The 20,849-nt window shown below is 41.6% G+C and overlaps 1 non-coding gene across 1 annotated transcript; it reads right to left on the bottom strand.

Annotated features, from left to right (window-relative positions):
- Nucleotides 1-20,520: 20,520 nt before the first annotated feature.
- Nucleotides 20,521-20,592, bottom strand: TRNAP-UGG (transfer RNA proline (anticodon UGG)). Its single transcript has one exon. It is a non-coding gene; the product is annotated as a tRNA-Pro (tRNA).
- Between the last annotated feature and the right edge of the window lie 257 nt (nt 20,593-20,849).

The following is a 20,849-nucleotide window of genomic DNA, read 5'->3' on the forward strand; positions in this document are numbered from 1 at the left end:
TATATATATATATATATATATATATATATATATATATGCAATTCAATCACTTACTAACACGTGATTCATAGATATGCTGATGTCCACAAGGAAAAGGAAACATGATATATCCCGAGCGCTTTCCCTAAAAATGTGAATACACAAAAGCGCTCGGGATATATCGTGTTTCCTTTGCCTTGTGGATATCAGCAAATATATATATATATATAGTCTAATAAGGTATGAAAATATAATTCTTGTGGGGAAATGTATGTATAAATATGAATGCACACTGATGCCTTTTAAAACCAACAGCCTGCACACAAACAGGCGGCATGTACTAAAACTGTATACTGTAAATTAAAATCACAGTTTAATTAAAATGCATTTTTTCCTATATCATCATTTATAAAATTAGTGGCCCAGGAAGGGCTGTGCTTCCTATGAATGATTGATAGCCACTGATATTTCTTATGAATTGTCCACTGTTTTCAGTTTCATTTCGAGTTCCGTGAAGCTTCAGTAGCCCCACTTTCGTAATTCGAATAAGGTTCGTTTTTTGAAGCTGTAATTGGGTCGGTGTTTCATAGATCTCTGTTCAGTAATGGTTTAAATTTATTTATGAAATATTTTTCCTTTGACTCCCTGGGAAGCAATTTCTGGCGTTTTATTTTTTTATTTTATTTTATTTTACTTTTTTTTTTTTTAATGGCGCGTTGGGACCTTAAGACGTGCGACCCCTCAATATATATATATATATATATATATATATATATATATATATATATATATATATATATATATATGGTGTACATACTCCCGTGAGCTACAACAGTATTTTTGTCCCTCATCCTGGCCATCACGTTCTGTTGTTTTTTTTTTATCTCCATTGCTATGTATCCTACTGTCTATTATTATTATGGTATCCTTCCATATTACAATATAAATGTTCTTCAAGTTGTATTCTGTTATTGCCTAAGAAACATCCCAGACTCACAAGCCACAGTGTCACCACATCACATTTTACCGGCAATAATACAACGGTCATTTATTATTTATGCAAACAAGGATGAACCAAAGGCTCGAACCCCGCAATGTAATTCTTTCCAAGGAAGAACTAAACAAAAGAGGGTCAGATTCAAGACCCGTTCAGTTCGACAGGCCTAGACACTGCATTTCAAAGACTGGCGGTCATAAGAAGTTGGAAAAACCGACAAAGAATGACAGTTCCAGAGCTGACCTGTTGTGTATATGAATGGCTGAGAATATCGGTTAGCTCCTGCACTAAAGAGCTGGACAGAAAAGGGTGAGAATACGCTGCCAGACGGGTGTTACTAGCCCACATTAATGGAGGTGGAATGCAATCACACAATTCCGAAGAACAGTGGCCAATGGAACAGAGATAGTAAAGAATTAATGATGCAACACTGAATTATTAAGAGAGATGCTGAAGGAAGTCACTATGAGGAAGTAAGGTGATGAGAAAAGCCATTCACTCCACCCTGTTTAGAAGCGCTATATGTGTTCTGTTCCCTAACCCCCCCCCCTCACACACACACAAATGGGCGAATAAGACGAATGTCAACAGCTGTGCAGGGGTAAAGAAACCACGGGGTCGGTTTGGCACAGATATGATATGTAAGATACCGTAATTAGACACTCAATACCGGCTACTGCACTTTCCTCCCTTACCAGTCACCAAATCCACCAAACTCTCCTGGGATGACAAATATCCTATTTGAGACAAATTTTCTGCACAAACATCAAAGTTACTAATGCTAGCAATGTGGTGTGCAATTTTCTTTAAGAGAACATTGTAGATGTTGCAAGCGAGAAGGGATTAGCGACTAAAAGCCAGCAAGCTTGATTTCCTCCAGTGAATGAGACATGAAATCCAATTTCAAAATAATTTCCCTCTGAGATTTCTATACATATTTTGCATCCCTGATAATAAATCACTAGAACGGTGGAAAACAAAGGGAAGTCTGTTCCAAAACTGACCATCTGTGTAAAGAGAAGACAGGTATCCCTTAAACCTGAGAGCACTAATAAACTGTATGAAGTTTGCGCTGAGATAAAACTTTCAATATTTATTTTTAAGTTAAACTTCTTGTGTAGTCAGCTGTGTGTAATAAATCCTGTGTTCTTGGTAAGGCAACTCAAGCATCATCCTGAATATTCGGAGTTATTTATTGTTTATCTCGCAGTCCTTACAGAGGGGCGACGCGGCCACAAAGAACAGTAAAGGACATAACTGACACCGGCGGCCCTCTTGTATGCACGTAACTGAAATTAATGACTACTTATAAAGGGTTCGTGTGGGTTGCATCCCCGCCTCTCATACCCGGTTGTGATGTATGTACTGACAGATGTAACAACACCGGTATTTTACTCATGGTTGGTGGGGCAGAGTGGAGTGGACGGTGATGCTGGCACAAAAGTTACCATACACGGAGCTGGTGGGGTGGGGCTGGGTGGGGTGTGGTGAGTGGTGATGCTGGTACAAAAGTCATCATACACAGAGATGGTGGGATGGGGTGGGGTGTGGTGAGGTGAGTGGTGATACTGGTAGACACGAACAACACATTTTACACACGGCTGGAAGGATGTGATGGGGTGAGTAGGTAGTGATGATGCTGGCAGTGACATGACACCATTTACAACAGTTGTGTTACGCAAGGCTCGTGGGATGGGGTGGGGAGAGTGCTCGTGCTGGCAGTGACACCACTAACAGTTGTATTACCCAAGGCTGGTGGAATGGCGTGAGGTAGATGATGATGTTGGCAGTGACACCAGCAACAGTCACATTCTCACTGATGGCGGATGTTTGTTGTTGTTTTTTTTTGGTGGTTAGGCCGTGTTGGTGAGGCTGTGATGTTTGGTAAAGAGGTCGTCCACGCTGCTACAGACACAACCAACACGATGCACAGCCACATCTGCCAGCTCTGGGCATGTCTGGTCTGGTCCCCATTCTCTTCATCAATACACAGAACGCTACTCGATATTTTATTTACATTTTAACATAATCACCTTAGACCATCACCACGTCTCAAATACAGTTCTTGGTGATGGCAATAAGGTCTGTGTATGTGTTTAATTTTTGTGCAATAATGCATAACAATCACTAATTAGGCTGTCCTCATCATGGTCCCTTTCTAAACCCGCTACAAACCACAAATGAGGAGAGAGAGAGAGAGAGAGACTCAGTGTAGGCAATACGTCCTGTGTATGTGCTGATGTTTGTGTAGCAGCCAATATGAAGGGGATCACTGGCCAAGGTGTTCCTAACAAGGCCACCCACTTAACCTGCCATAAATCACCACCAGTTCCTTCAAACAACGCTCGGTGTCGGTACATCACCCTAAGTATATGCTAATTTTTGTGCAGCATATGGACGGGAATAACTGTGCGGGCTGTCCCCTTCATGGCCACCACCACCACCTGCTCAGGAACATACCACACTTACACACTGACAACAAGGAAATCAAAGGAAATTATCCAACACTTGTGGTTAATCAGCTTTTCAAAGATATGGTAAAACTTGGCTACTCATTTCGCTGACTCCAAGAGGTTTTACTTGGCAGAGAGGAACCCTGCATACTACAAGGTTTAAATGTATCTTGAAACCCCTTTTACTAAGATTCTGACTGACTTCTGAGGCTATTATTCATCACTGCAAATACCTACACAGCAAAGGGATTTATATGGCGTATCTTGACCACCCGGCCCTTTACTGAATGGGATTAGGTCTCTTTTGTTATATTTTCTGCTTAGAAGTTTTTTATCTGTATGCGTGGGCGGCTTACCAAGTGCCAGCCTATTCTTATTCAATTCAATTTGTTTATGGTAAAAACAGGATCCCAGCGTGGGGTGACTGCTCCTTTCAGCACTAATCTGGCGGACCCAATGCTTCTATGGAGCACCTGAGGTCGAGTATCCCCTAACTAAAGTGAGAGTGTTTGTCCAAATGACAAGCAAATGATACAACTTTTAGCAGTGCGTATGTGTGTGTGGGCGGAGGGAGGCGGGGAGAGGGGTGGGAGGGAGGGTGTTAAAAGAGGGAGAGATGGGATGAGTAGGTGCAGATTACAACTATGGACGACAGAGCGAAAACTGCTGCGCAAGGAGTACTGAAGTTGCCATGACGGCAAGAGACACATAAACAATTCATACGCAACTGATGTGGCTAACCAGACAGCCTGGAGGTCCCGTCTCCTCCTTCAGCACTAAGTCACGAACTGCTATTTAATTTTGGTGAAGACTTTCTCGAGGGGGTGACGTGCCAGGCAAGCAAAGCACTACCGGTACTGGTCTAGGTAAGTACCAGAGTTGAAAGGCAAACAGGGGCGCGAAACACTCGACCACCGGATGTTGTACCGACAACGCGGAAGGTAGAAATGCCCCCCAGACTGCTGATGATGACAAGAGACACCACACACCACACCACAGTGCTGGTGTGGGTAAGGCGGGATGCAGCAACAGTTCAACACCACGCACAGCCACGACATATCGGTACTGCTGGTGTGGACTAAGTAAATGCATCAATTTATTAGGGTGAAAGTTAGCGTCCCTCTCATGGAATCCAAATCCACTTTCTTCACAACGTCAGTCACGAAAGTTTCCAAGAATAGCTAACGAGAGAGGAAGAAGTCAAGGGCAGTCTTTACCTGGGCACTGAAAGATTTGCCAGGACGCGGATAATAGCAAGAAACTTTATACCAGGCGGAGATGAGGAAATGGATCAACTGAAAGACAAGTTTTAATGATGTCCTTGTGTTATCTGGAACTGGTGTTCAGTGCCAACAGACTAACTCACCCAACCCCAAATTCTCTCATGTACACCAGGCCATTTACACGGTGATGGCTGTCACCACCCTGTATGTCACAAATCTTACATCTTCAACTTCTAATTTATCTACAAATAAAAAATAAATATTTCACATCTTTAGCCCCGTGGCTGCCAAGTAAGACTTTTGTCCTTCAACTATTCCCAGACCAATTTATTGAGGTCAGAGAAACTCACAATAAGAACAACGTCAAAACTATTATGCTTTGAACAACGACCTAACTCTAGTAATTATTTTATTCTAGCCAGTGCCAATTGATTTTGTCAGTCTCTCTCTCTCTCTCTCTCTCTAGGTAGATAGATAGATAGATAGGTACACAGACAGACAGATGTAGATGGCTATCTGTCTATTTATCTACCTATCTACCTTCACAGCTCTTAACGTCAGCCCACCGCTGTCACCTCCACCCCATATACCCTGCTCTCTCACGCCCACCAAAATTAATGTCTGACGTTGATAAACTCCCGTCCACGCCACGCCCATCACTCACCCAACGTTACTTACACGTACAACATCCATCCAAATCCTCCGCCCTTTCCGGTCTACTTCTGCAATCTGCCATCTTGAAGCCCAACGTACCCAACCAGTCAACGCCAAACACCCCACACTTCCACCCACTTCTCGAAAAGTCAACACCAGCGACCCTCACCCCAGCCCACTTCTAGCTCAGTCCACCCCTAATGCCCCTAACGCCAGCCCATTTCTCGCCCAGTCCATGCCAAACGCCCCTCTTCCACGCCCACTTTCACTCACCATATACAGCACAAAACACACTCTGATTTTAAAACACATGCCCTCGCCTACCACCATCTCACACAACAACATTCTCTCTCTCCCTCCCTCTCTCTCTCTCTCTCTCTCTCATTTTAGTGCATAGTTTTCCTTTTCTGCTTTTCCTATAAAAATGTCCATGTTTGCTTTTTCTAACATGCATGGTGTTTAATACTTTTTTCCTGACTGTTTTCCGAATGGAGTTGTGGTGGGGGGAGAGTTTTCTTCATTTCTATCCTTTTCTTATTATTTTTATATCTAAGCAGAATTATTTTTCCCCAACTAATAACTTCCTTATGGGTTAATAGTCCTCTTGTAACCTGGACTTCCTTTGTACTCTCTCTCTCTAGTATACTACACAACACATCCTTTCCCCATAAAGAAGGGCAGACAATTCGCTTTCCCGAGTTTCCGTGTTAAAGGAACTAAGCTTGCCTTAAATGGAGAGACATTCATTATTCTTAGGGTACTCTGTGTCTATGGTAGTATTTATTATAGTGGTTTTTGCATACATGTTGTGAGAGAGAGAGAGAGAGTTGGGGGAGAAATATGCCTTACGTACAAGACCAAACGGCCCTTGCTGGTGTTTTGGGGTCATTGTGTATTTAGACTACTGGTGCATTGTAACCCTCTGATTGACTGGCTTCTCCCGGCAAGATACAAATTTATGGCACTGATCAGAGAGAATTCCATTAGGAGGCATAAATCTGGAGAAAAAAAAAAAAAAAGATGAATACCCTAAACCAGAGGTGCTCAATGTTTTTTGGGTCGCGCCCCCTATAGCCTTAGTCCACATCTCCACACGCCCCCCACCCCCTCATCTGACTCTAAAAACTAATTCCTAAATTATTGTTTTTAACGTTGCCGTAGGTTCGAAAGGAGATTAATCTAATTTAATAGAAGTGAATTAGTGCCTCTCCTGCAATCCATTATCCAGTTCTCGGTGGAGGATGGAAGGATTGAGTGACGGTCATATATCCCGGCACTGCAGACGCCAGGCTTGGTGCCACCTCGTAAAGGGATCCCTCTTCTGCACCTACCTCATTTTAAATGAAAGAAGAAATCTGTTTTGCTATAAATTAATGCCGTAACTCCACATACATATAAACAACCTAACAGTCCACAGCACATTAAAGTTTTGGCACTGATGCTCTGCTGTTGATTCTGAATACGATGTTACGTGACAGAGAGGACTATCCAGATCACCAGAGAATTCAATTTTTTCTCTATTCTATCTTGAGAGGAATCAACGAGGAAAATGTGTCTTCAGAGATACTGTTTGTGGACATCGTTGGATCATAAAAACACATTAACCTAACACCGACACAAGACAGATCATACACACCACCACATGTTTATAAATACTCAACATGAAATAGGACATTAAGACAGCCTTATACTGCGGTCTACACTCCACATGAAACAGTATATAGATAACAATATTCTATTCAAACAATATAGATAAAAATGAGCTATTAAAAGTCAGGTTATTTACGTACACCGGTAACATATGGGGAAAAATGATACTCTATTTAGTCAGAATAAACATTAATTACTGAAGTCAAATAATTTGGTGTAACACATGAGACAGGCAGACACTCCACTCAAACTCACCATACCTCACAGATACAATACCTCCTTCCTGCCACACCTCATCTTCCACATACCTGTAAAAGAGAAAATACAGTCATAAAAGACACACAATAAGTAAGGTAAATGAAGTACCTTGCAAATAACCGAGGGATAAAACAATAACAAAAGGAAATATAATTTACAAAAATAACCAGATATTACAACTTATTTCTTTCCAACGTATCTGGGATCTTAACAACGCAGATTTAAAAAGGGGGGCGGGAAGAAATAAGATACCCCCCTCACCTACACACCCACATTTGTTAAAAAGTCTGGGTGTTGGCCTGCTTGATCAATGTGTCACCAGTGATACAATACTTAACACAAATACATCACATGAACAGCTTACTATACATGGCTGTCATTTATTGCGGTTATCAGAGGTTGTAAACCACAGGAATGGACCAGACTCTTATTGGCTTTCTACCAGCTGTGCACATAATAATACTTAAATGTTTTCATTTTTAGTGCTCTATAAGAAAAAGACATAATCAAAGTTAGGACCGACACGCACACAGCCATTATCATACTGCATTGTGCCATGTATTATAATCCTGACAGGGTGCGGTCAGCCAGATGTCTCAGCGAGAATCATAAAAATGTCAAGTTGTGAACAGTTCGGTCACAGAAAAGCCAACAGAAGCGTAGCTGATGTGAAAATATGGGACGAAGACTTAAAAAGGAGCTGAAAAAGATGTAATGGAGAATACTATAACGATCACTTGTTTCTTTATCCCTTTGGCGAGGAGGAGGTGGAAGACAAAGTTGATGTAAGGAGCAGGCTAGTGGATAGTGGTGATTAAGTTTTGTGTGTGTGTGTGTGTGTGTGTGTGTGTGTGTGTGTGTGTGTGTGTGTGTGTGTGTGTGTGTGTGTGTGTGTGTGTGTGATGAGACGCATATAAATGCTCCCTTGCCCTCTCTCCAGCCTTGTCCTTTAATTCCCTCAGGACAAAGGGGTAAAGAAGTAAGCGATCGTGATAGTACAGTACACGCCGAAGGAAGGCCTGGAGTGATGGGAGTATCTGGTACTGCGTGGTTATTGTGAGGCTTTACTTAGAGCACTTTTTCCTGGGGTATACCACAACGTACTGTAGGATTAGGGGTATGGTAAGAGACTGGTTGACACATTATTATTGCAGAATGAAATGACAAAAGAATGGTGAAAACAGACAGAAAATTGAGGAAATGAATAAGGAAAGATGATGAAAGACCATGAAGAGTCTACGATGGAAAAAAAAAAATGAGAAAAAAGAAGAAACAAATAAACAGGCGTTGATGGATCTAGTCAGTGCAATAGCCACAACACTCAAGCATGCAAATTTTCCCCAAAATCAGGATAATCCCCTTCCCTCCCCTGCTTTCTCAGATACGGTCAATACCAACAGTGACCAACTTGTGCGAGGTGTGTAGGTCCATATATAAATGAGTTCCAACAACTTATACGTCCTGGTCACCAAAGACTTGTCACTTGTAAATGAGTGTACCTTATTCTGCCGTTCTGCTGAGTCGGGTAAGAGAAACTGGACTGTTAAGTTTGAGATTTACATCCGTGAGGTGAAGACAGGGACCATGGTGGCCACAATTGCCTGCTAATGTAAGACTAGCTGTAGTTTTCAACAACGTCTTTTGATCATAGAAACTGTTTATCCCTGCATTATATACCATTCAATGGTGATGTGTTTTAAGCATTCGCTGCTCCTCTAATCTGTCTGCTTGCATCCCTCCAGCGGTACGACGGGCGCGTAACACCCGTCTAGCAACAAACTCTCATCCCATTCCTGTCCAACTCTCTAATGCAAGAGTTAACCGTTGCACCAAGTCCTTCATTTATGCAACAGTCAACTCTGGAACTGTCCCCCTCTGACTGTATTTCCTACTTCCTATGATATTCAGGCTTTCAAACACAGTGTGTCCAGGCATCTCGAAATGAACGGATCCTGAATTTGGCTCTCTTTTGTATTGTTGTTGTTTTTTCCTTGGAAGAAACGGTTTGCGGGTTCCTGGCCTTTGGTTCCTTTTTTCTTGGATTAAGGAAAAAAAATCAATAATCCTGCCAGAAATGTAGCAAAACCAATGTGATCAAATACTCTTCATAATTAAGTGAAAAACTAAGAATCAATGTAAATAACTCTACTTTTAGGAATAATCTTTAGTTAAATAATTATGTTGAATACGATGGGTTAGTGCATTTATATACCATACTAACTACCCAAGCATCAGTTTTATGTCACGTCCACCATCCAGTTTGAGTATCCTGACGTTTCAAAAAATAAACAAATCGTGACGTTATCTGGCTGGGTCCTCAATGGCTGTCACTCATTCCAGTCATCCTCCCGCTATATATATCTCACCAAATAGCAAGGGATACTCTATGTTCAGGTGATTCCCAGGCCCTGTGAGGAATTAAACACTGATGGAGAGTGACTGGCCTATGGAGTAGAGTCCGCTAAAGGGATAGCTAAGTCGACTTCGGCTGAGCCTCAGTAAATCGGATTTAGTTATGAAGAGGAGGGTGAAATATGGTTTGCCTGGAGGAGATCCCCCTGTCCAGATAAATGACACAAAGGGTGGTATTCTCGTGCAGTTAGGAGGCTTACTAACACCTCTCCCTTACCGCTTTATTTATAATTCTGCTCCGTTACTATATTCTTGTGTGTGAGTCATGCAGTCTATGCCTACGTTATAAAGTTATAAGGTGCCAAAAAATGAAGATATTAATGGATAATTTGGAAAAGAAAAGGTTAAGGAAGAGGTGCTGGGGCAACTCCTTAACCAAATAGTATGCGGCCAAAGTAATCACGAAGATCCAACTAAATATCATTACTGGTGCTGTAGTGTGTTAAGGCTTATCTTCTAGCCCTGACAAGCTCCACCTTTATTATTTTAAGCCGTGGGGGCACAAATTAATGTACAGGGGTGGGATGGGACGCGTGTTAGTTTTTATTAGCTGTCACCAGGGAGTCCCACCTTCACGAGCAAGCAGTGGGGGCACGAATCAGACAGCTAGAGTGAGATGGAACGTGACTTCAGTGGTGTCTTGGCGGTAACGTGACAAAAGGAAACAAAGATACAAGACTGACTGTGATAAAAGGAAATACATTTAGTCCCCCCTTAATTCTTGTGAAGGAGTCACTACATATAATTTTAAAGGAAACATAGACAGTGAGTTCATCAAAAACTGTGCCTTCCAAAGACAACAAAGTGACATACCCGATACATTCAGTATTAGTTAACTGACTTGCTGGATGAAATGTACTGTACTGATCAATTCAGCTCTTTCACTCTAAAATAGACTAATATCAGTGTTCCATAATTTATTGGTTTTCTGTATTTTTCCCGCCAGGATCGGTGGAAACTGACTGGATACTTAGTGAGGAGAGTGGAGGAGTCTCTTTTCCCTGAGTACATTACCACTGTTAGGTCATACCGTTAACAATATGCCAATCCGATGGGCAGTGAGAGGAAGGAGGTGGAGGGTTCACCGTTTATCTGCCCATTCCTTACTTAGAGTATCACTATTTTATTGCACCCCATGCAATATGCCAATTTTATTAACTGATTTCGCGGTAATTAATGTTTTTCATACAACTGCATAATTTAGGCCTGATACAATGCAAACTGACCATACAAATAAATGAGCTCATGCTTCGTTGTCCATCTCCGGGTGTACACGAAGAAGTTGTTACGAAACCAAGATATTTATTTACGCTGAGTGATGGTAAAAGAAAAACATAAGCAGCAACACAATAGAAGGTGATAGTGACGATACTGAAGAATGAATGGCACATCACTTTAATCTGTTCGAGTGAGGAAGCAGGACCTAAAATCATCCACCAATACTGACTAACTTGGTTTACACCCACCCCGTGTCCAGCATGGCAGGCAGTGTGGGAGCTGCCTTCATGGTGGGGGGCCAGGTAGTTCATTTGCCTGGCCATTACGTAGTAGTTGTTGATGCTCTGTATTTGTCAGACAAGCACGGCCATGGCGAGCCTCCACAGGTTTACTGACACGAATATATACATGTTCATAACTTGGGTTCAGAATATACTCACGGCAGGGTGCTGAACAACGGGAAAGATATGTAAAGTTTATTGGGAAAAAGAGACTCATCGTTGTCGTAAAATTTTATCCTTTAGTTATGGCCAAAAATGTGCTGATGTTTACGCATTATAACCCACGATGTTTTAATGTAAAATTTTTTCATCATTTTTAAATCTGCTCATACATACAGTTTATTCCTTATGTTGTGAAAATATTGCTGTGAGAGAAACTGTGAAAATATATAAGCTGTGAAGCCAAATGCAAGTGGTGTTGAGCATTGTAAGGCGGTATTACAGTAACGGACAGAGGTGTTGGGTGAATTGTACTTTGGCTGGTACTGATCAATAAAGGCTAAGTCATTAAATGTTGTAAATATGAAAACAGTAAATAAGTATGAATTTCAATTCAGCCTTATGAAGTAATCCATAGGTTGCAACATAAACCTACTCCATTATTACACCACCTTCCACTAGCAATAAACAAAGTAGAGCCAGTCTCCCACAATACTCTAAGGCTCCTAATGTGGCAGATATATTAGACACTGTAAATGAACACTCCTTTGTGCATTTTCCACCACCACCCGTCAACACATCCACCAGACTCAGTAGGATGTCAAATACTTTGCTTGAAAAGTCTGATATAGCAGAGGTTTAAAATCGCGAATTCCAAGTGAAGCATAAGACACTTTGCTAAGAATTCTGTGTGTATTGTACAGCACTTTTAATTTCTTACAAGAAGAGCTATGAGAAGAAAAGCACAAAGCATGCAAGCTGCGTCTCTCAATCATAGCTAGACAAATGACAGCTGAAGACCCTATCATTTTGCGTTGCCTGGACATATTTGTCGCAATGAATTAAAAAAAAAAAATCATGACCAGTGGAAAAGACAGACAGAAAGTCCAAAGCTGACCATGCTGATACATAAATCACCGATAAGACCAGTGTCTCTTACTCCTCTTACACTGAGGACCAATAATATAGTAACGGTAACAAAGTATTTTCTCAGAGCTAAATACTTAATGTAATTCATTCTTCAAAGTTTTCGTATAATTTTCTCATGGAAGTTGGTGCAGTCACACATAGTTTTTAAATACGGTATTTGTACAGGAACGCCAGCACCATCCTTTGCGTCCTTAAAGTTTTTACTATGTATATCTCACGTTCTTACCAAAGTTGAGGAAACATGACCGCGAGGAGAAGTAAAAAAATTAGAGTGACACCATGGGCCTTAGTGTGTGAACATCAATAAAATTAAGTTCTTTACATGAGGCTCTTGCTTGTCTGGTAGTGGCATCAACCAAGGAACACCACTTTCCCTTTGTTTTTACACAAGACTTTTGGTCGCCGTGCACTGACAGCCACGGAAAACTCACTTCTCTTTGCCCTTTATTTTTTACACCAAGCTCTTCATCGTCTGATGGTGACGTCAGCTACCACACACTCACTTCCCCTTGAGGCTAAAAGTTTGCTTTTTCTGTGGCGTTGCCGACAACGTTGTTTTTTGCTCATTGTGAAAGTTGTTGTGTTGTTGTTATTATAGTTGTTTTTGCTGAATAATAACGGTCTATCTGGCAAAGTAGAACCATCCACCGCAGGCAAGCAGCCGTTCCTGATGGGTCATTCCATGCAGTGAACCGATGTTCCCTTGCAGCAGACAGCACAGTGACATAGCGAGGTGCTGGGAAGAGTGTGGTTTGGTTCCCGAGTGGACGCTGCATACACGTCTCTACCCAGCTAACACGAGCAGTATAGTAGGTTCCATATCATCCGTCATTTAGTTATATTGTTACGACCCAGCGTTGTAAATGGTTTCCTGGGCTACAGGAAGCCATTAGGCTAGTTACTAAGTCTAAAGCCACCTGATGTGGAAAGAAAAGTAACAGAAGGGTGACAAGAGGGATGGAAAAAACAAGGAGAGGAGGGCGGGCAGACACAAGGAAAAAGATAATGATGAACGAAGGAGTATAAATCTGTGAAATAATCTGCTGTGTTATACAAAGGCCGGTTTTCACAATGACACATTATGACCGCTGCATCTTCTACATTGTTAAATTACGTTCTTTTTATTATAAGGTCTCTCTCAAAGATATTCTTTCCTTTTTATCTATTAAGTTGGGTGGCTGACCAACTCGCGATTCGTTATTCCTGAAATAGAAAATATTGGCTGTATAACACTGGAATTACCATGACAACTGCGTCAAGGGCGTATGTAAACACTGAAATTACCATGATAACCACGGCAGGGGCGTATAAAAACACAGGAGTTGCTATGACGACTAAGGATACAATAACACTGGAGACGCAGTTGCGTCATCTGAAGTTCGGGCCTGGATCTCCAAGCCTGGCCGTTTTAGCGGATAACTCGTACACACACACACACACACACACACACACACACACACAGGACAGAGAGAGAGAGAGAGAGTTGGTGGTGGCTTTTCATGTCAACTTCCTTCACCATTACCTGTCTCTTTCCACCAGTCCGTCTCCCGTCCACACCCTGTCTCTCCCTATCACGACTGCAGTACAACAGGTGACACAGCGGAACCTCCCACCAAACGCTGAGCTCCTCACACTTTACCGTGGATCGTAATGGACGCTATAAACCTCGTCCAGATGGTATCACGGCAGGTTGAGGTTGTAACTCTAAGGACAGATTGGTGGCTTCGATATCGGCGCCAGTACAAAGGGACTTGCAGGATGTAAAGACGGAATGCTACACCTAATATGGACTGTCCTTCGTCAGGCCGGAGGTCCTAATCTTACCTCCTGCTGCAGTTACAGTATATTATAGCACCAAGTAGGAACCGCTCTTCGCCAGGCTGGAGGCACTTAATGTCACCTCCTGCTGAAGATATCGATAGAGCTTCAATGCAGAATGATGGCAGCGAGGGACCGACTCTGACAGATATGCTACGGCACTAAAGCTGGATGCATCGTTAAATGGTTCTGCTGCCATACCGTGCCGCCACCACCCTTCCCTGCTACAGTATTAACATAAAATACAACTTACCGGTACAAATCCATACTACAATGCAGCCCCCAGATCACAACACACTTACTTACCAGATGGAACGAACCATCATAACACAGACAGCTCGACAGGACCTCAACAAAAGACCTCTGGCAGCGACTACTAGAAGTCAGTGGTTTCTTGAGGTTCACTGAGTTCACAACGAGACGAGCCTGGGATTTCAACTACAGCAGCAACAATCTACTGTTAACCTTTTGAGTGTGGAAGCTCAGATCAAGATTAATGTGAAAAGCTTTCGAGTTTGGTTGCTTATGAGACAATGAGAGACGGTCCATCTCATCAGTTTCTATAGATAATTTAGTAGTAGTGAGAACTGCTTAGTGACAAAGCTTCATCGTAGGCAAAGAAAATTACGAGCTGGTATCATCGTCTGGATCTCTTCTATTACGTCACTGTCAGTTATTCCATCATTCGCAAGTATCATGTAATCTATACTCTCTCTCTCTCTCTCTCTCTCTCTCTCTCCACGTGTCTATCATCCACCATTACCTTCGTGTCACAAAGCAATGAAGCGTGAAGAGGCAGAGACTCACAGTCATGTAATGGGAAGATGATGAGAGGTTTTTGCGAACTAATTTTGTGTGTGTGTGTGTGTGTGTGTGTGTGTGTGTGTGTGTGTGTGTGTGTGTGTGTGTGTGTGTGTGTGTGTGTGTGTGTGTGTGTGTGTGTGTGTGTGTGTGTGTGTGTGTGTGTGTGTGTGTGTGTGTGTGTGTGTGTGTGTGTAAAGACTTGAGGAAGAGTTTTTACTTATCGTTGTCTTCCTGTCTTATCAGTGCAGTGTGTACAAGCAGGAAAACAGGGTAGGGGGAGCAAGAGAGGAGTAATAACACAGCATTTTAATTTACTTTAATTCAGCATTGGTCCTAAATAACTTACCGCAACGACGAAAAGAAACAAATATTACCTAGTTCTTGACATCTGCCATGATTAATAACTTATGTCCCAAAGTCCTTTTACTGCCACAACCACAACAGATGTAACGGCGTCCTACAGCAATGGAGTGGTTCAGGGGTCATGTACCAGATGTGTCAATATTTACATCAATATCAAACATCATACGTCTGTTTTTCTTGCAGCACAATGAAATCGGTGCGATTATGTGGCCTTGACGGAGAATCCCCTAATGGTCTGATATACGAAACAAATAGCGATTGAGTGACCTTAGTGCGGTAGCTACACACACACACACACACACACACACACACACACACACACACACACACTTTAAGTCCACCGACAGTCATCTCCAACATACTGTACTCAGTTTGGTGGGAGTCCATTACACTTCATCCTTGCCATCTGGTGACATGCCTTTTACTTTCTTCTTGCTATCTCCAAACGATCTTAATTAGCTAGGGGGAGACTTAACGGAGAGGTTAGATGTAGCCTTATTTAACCTCATCATTGAAAAAGGAGCGCTTCTTACTTTGGATAAAATTGTCTGGTGGAAGCCTGATTATAATAATACCACCGTATTGAAGGGAATCATCTCTACCTTACTCTTGACCCCCAGCCCCTGTCACATCCCCTTCTCTACACCATCAACTGCCAGCATCCCAGCAAGGTGTCAGTGAGGCTTGGATAAATTCAAGTACGGTATTGAAATATTTTGCTAGAGGATCATATTACTGGGTGATCTTGACTATACTTACTCATCCTTAACCTTGCTTCTCAATCCACCCTCCTTCCCCCCCAGTCTCCCTCACTCCTGTCTTCTTGTTCCACTTAACCTTTATTCATTTGTTTTTCTCCTCAGACCCTACCATACCATGTCTCTCCCTTCCTCCCTACTTTCACCATTCTCTCTACACCTTTTCCAAACTCTTATATTCATTGTCCCACTTCTCCCATTCTCCAATACCTCTTCACCTCTTCCCCATCCTTAACTTCATCCTCACATTCCTTTCTTTCGTTCCTTCCTCCAAACACCCCATGCATCCTTTCCTCCTCTCCACACCTCTCCCATCCCTCCACATTCCCACCCAACCCCCTCCCTATCATTCTCTCCATCTCCCCCTCTACCACATTATTATCTCTTAATGACACCACTTAATTGATATCCACGCGAAAGTCAGGTGTGGAAAAAAGGAAAGTGAGATTAGTTACTGAACCCTGATACCTTCATTTCTGCATTTATTTTCACACAGATAGCTTCCTCATTCACTGATGGAAGACAGAGCACCTCACAGATTGTGTGTGTGTGTGTGTGTGTGTGTGTGTGTGAGAGAGAGAGAGAGAGAGAGAGAGAGAGAGAGTGTTGTGTGGAGGTGGTGGTGGTGGTGGTGGTGGTGGGGGAGGGGGAGATGGTAGGCAAGGAAGTACGCTGGTTACTAAAAATGCTATGGATTAGACCATCTCACTACACCCTGGATGAGACCTGACTATTACCTTACCTCGATAGCAGAACCTTAGCCTCTTGATTTCGTTTTTTTGTTGTTGCTTATTTTATTTATTTATTTTTTATTAATTTATTCAGCTCTGGAGATAATTCTCGAACTGTCGGAATTATATACTTTTTATTAATCGCATCTTCATTAATATTCCTTTTTCCCCAATGTGAACAATATCGTTCTTGTGGTCATCTTAGTGAAATGGAAAATGTTATCTGATGGAAGGAGAGTCTGTCCCTGTTAAATAACGATCCCTCATTCCACGAATCAACACGAATCTTTAACTTTATTTTCATATCTTCTAAGAGTTTATAAGAAAAACTAAGTTCTTGCAGTGTTTGTATTCTCTTCTAACTCTAACAATTCTCTCATTCATACCCAGCAAATTAAATTGTAATCTTCTAAAATCCCATTTCTTGTAAGATTCTTTTCCCTACATCAATCGAAACCTTGGTAATGTCGTCTCTAGTATACAGCACATTAAATTTTATAAAATATATATAGTTAAAACCATGGTAATGTTCTCTCTAGTTTACATCACATTAAATTCTATAAAATATAAAATACAGTTTTTGGTTCTTAATCTTCCACAAGTTCAGAACGTCTAGCAAACATCACTGAAAGAATAGCATATACCGGTATATTATATTCTATCTCCACTTCACCACCAAACATGGACTTAACATCTCCAACTCTTACATAGTTTCCAAGTCAGCAAAATACTTCAACACAAGTGGTACTGGAAAGGAAAGAACAGTGGGGTAAAGTCTGATAGTACACGAGGTACAGTTGGTCAAATATGAACCTGGGACAGCATCAGTGTGCAGCAGAAGTCTTGCATTTGGTGCACTTGGTAACCTTGCTATAACCACATAATTTTTGGTGACACTGACATGAATTAACGGATGTGTCAAATATTAGTTGATACAACAAAGTAACTGTGATGCATGGACGTAGGAAACTGTAGCTAGATCTCCACTTCACACATAAACTGTCCCAGGTTCATGTGTGACCAACTGTAAATCTCAGGCTGAGGCAGAGAACACTCTGTAGACTTGAGTTTCTTTAAAATTGTCTTTACTGACCTTCCACAAGCCCCACCGACAAATCTCAAATACACCCCTTTAACATTATCACACCAGTCCTGAATGTGACAGCCCTAGCATGTACAGTATTATCGATGGGTATCTGCACCTAAACGGTGTTATAGGAAGGAGTGTGACATGAAAAAGCGTTGCTGGGAATTAGAGAATTAGCGCTGCTGGGAATGGGTCTCTGCCTGGACTCGGAAACCTCACCAAGATAAACTCTCACTAGGCTCATCCCTTCATACAATTACTGTATGATTCTTAAACACAGAATCAGTTATGGTCTTCTCTGTTACAACCATCCTCGAAAGGACTATCAAGGTTGTGACTGTTTGCTTTCTTTTGAACTCCTTTGTACTCCCGTTATGATTTCAAACCCTCCATCCCTTCCCCTTCACCAACAGGCTCCTCCACGATACCATCTCCTTTAACTTACGATGAATATTAGGATGTAAATGTCTATTAATAAATTACGCCCTTCTTGCCAATTTATGGAGTAATTGAGGGGGCCGTGGGCATGGCGTGGCAAGGTGTGTGCTGGCTGATGCAATAACAGAAGGAGGAGGAGGAGGATAAGCTGATGGAGGTAAAGAGAGGGAGAAAGAAGTACCTTCCTTACCTGTGGATTTACTGACGAATAAATAATGAGGATGCGTTAAGTAGATGTAAAGATGAAGGAAGAGTGAGAGGAAAATAATAGTGTATGCACAAGAGGAAGGAAGAGAGAAAAGGAGACTTGCAGTGGGAAACCGAAGATGGACGAAATAAGAGAGAGAATAGAACAAGAAGAGGTGAAGTTGAAAGAGAAGAGATGGGAGAGATAAAGGGAAACAGCCTAGTTATAAAAAGGAGATACTGGAGGTAGAGACAGAAGGGAAAGATGGAGAGGGTGAAGAAATCGTCAATATTGATACAGCCAACAGAGGGTCGTGGCTGCAGTGCTCTCAAATTCAAGACACTGTTGACACACACATTACCTGTTCAGCTCCCGCCCCTGCCTCACCCCCTCCCACCTGCAACTCTTGTCCCTCGTGGCCACCATAGTGCAGAGCCATAGCTGCTCTTAATTCCCAACCGAGCAAGTTAGTCTTACGTTAAAATAGGACAAAATATCAGAAATTTATCAACATAATACTTCCGAACAACACACAGACCACTCTAACACATAGAATTTTACACACACAAACCTAAAACATACGCCAAACTTAATAGGCTATATGGGATATTAACAACTCTTTCTTATACCGTACTCTTATGTCAAGCTCATATATATGTATACACTAGCCTATAAATGGCCATAAAAAAAACAAAGTCCAAAGAGAAACAAACGACAGACTGAAAAAATTACTGTCAACATGGGGAAAGGGCAGACAAAAATGGAGGGATATTAATTAAAAAAGTGGAAATATCTAACAATAATGGGGAGAACTGAGCTAAAATAACGAGAACTTGTACAAAAATATTAGATGCGAGAGCTTCACAGTCCCTCGGTTGGTGTCCTTGGAGTGGAGTGGAGTGAGGTGGCTCTGCTGATGTCGCTTAAGTTTACGGAAGTAAAACACCTTGCATCCAAAAATCGTTAAAGTGAAACAGACGGACACAACCGCTCTTACCTGTGCCTCCACCCCTAATAACAACTAACAACAGTGCAGTTGCCCCAATACCAAATTTAAAAAATAACTTTCAAAAGGTGAAGCACTACTGTAGATGTAAGGACGTAAATACTAAAAATAACGTGGAAACAGCTACCAAAATAATGAAGAATAATTAGTAGGGATTAAAAGGTACAACTAACTAAAATCACAGCAACACGAACAGTCAAATCAATCAGAAGACTGGATAAAAAAATAAAATAACGACAACCTAAGGAAAACGGCCAATATATTGCAGCCACCAAGTTTCTTCTGGGTGAAATATACGAGTATAAGGGAGAAGAATCTGAACGGTTCCAGCTTTCGTAGATGAAACAGATCTCTTCAATACCATTTTTTATACATTAATTTTTATTATCCCAACATTATTTTTTCTTGCAAATGTCAGACGAGTTTATTCATCCAGGGAGAGGGCTCCAGTAGTTTATGGACTAGAAAAAATAATCTCCTTTATTCTTCTACTGTACCGTATGATAGCGTTTTTGTTTTTTTTTACAACCTCCAGACGAATGTATTTGTCTAAAAGGAGACATGTCCAGGTAAGGGAGCTTGGAAAATCACTAATTCCTTCTGTATAATGACGTCTTCTCAATTTCCTATTCATGGCGTGACCACAAAATCCATTTGGCTTATGCTAGACCCTCTCAATACAGGCAGATTATTGTATCTTTATTACTGACAGACGAGTTATCTTTGGGAAATATACAGGTGTACAGAGGAAGAACAAACAAGAGGAGATCCACTGACTCAAAAGGAGGTTACTAAAATCTAACCAACATGTGTAAGAAAAGGACTGAAAAGAGAAAGGCTCTCCCCCAACCACCATATCATCAGGCGAAAAAATGAGGGCAGGGGGCAGGGAATGCGGTAGAAACAAATCATGTCATTTAGAAACAAATATGGAAGTTTTTACAGCAGAGGCAGAAGAGGAAAAATTATGCACTATGTAATCACTGATACATAAATCTGGAAATGAAAGAGAATACACGATTACAAAAGGTTCTCATAACTGAGCAATCGTCTCACGTGACTCTGATCAGTATACACGTTGGCCTTGAAATGCAGAACACTGAACAAAACCTCCGGGCCTGTCCGGGATTTGAACCCGGGACCTCCTGCACCCAAAGCAGGAATCATACCCCTAGACCAACAGGCCGTACACAGCACTGGTGTTAACATAGCACTGGTCATAGGTCAGGCTGAGAGACTACCGGTAATTAAAGGGCCCGACGAAGTAACGCCAAACGCACCAAAATCAAAACCGAGATAATGAAGGAGATAATACTGTAATGAATTTTACACACATGGCAACTTCCGGGTTCCTCTATGGAGCGCCTCACATTACTTCCATGGCTATATTTCGTGTTAGGGCTCCGAAGGAAAAAATTAAAAAAAATATAAAATAATAATAAT

Source organism: Coenobita brevimanus, chromosome 96 (assembly GCF_032717465.1).
Source record: "Coenobita brevimanus isolate Jiangsu-jjx chromosome 96, ASM3271746v2, whole genome shotgun sequence".
NCBI classification, from domain to species: Eukaryota; Metazoa; Arthropoda; class Malacostraca; order Decapoda; family Coenobitidae; genus Coenobita; species Coenobita brevimanus.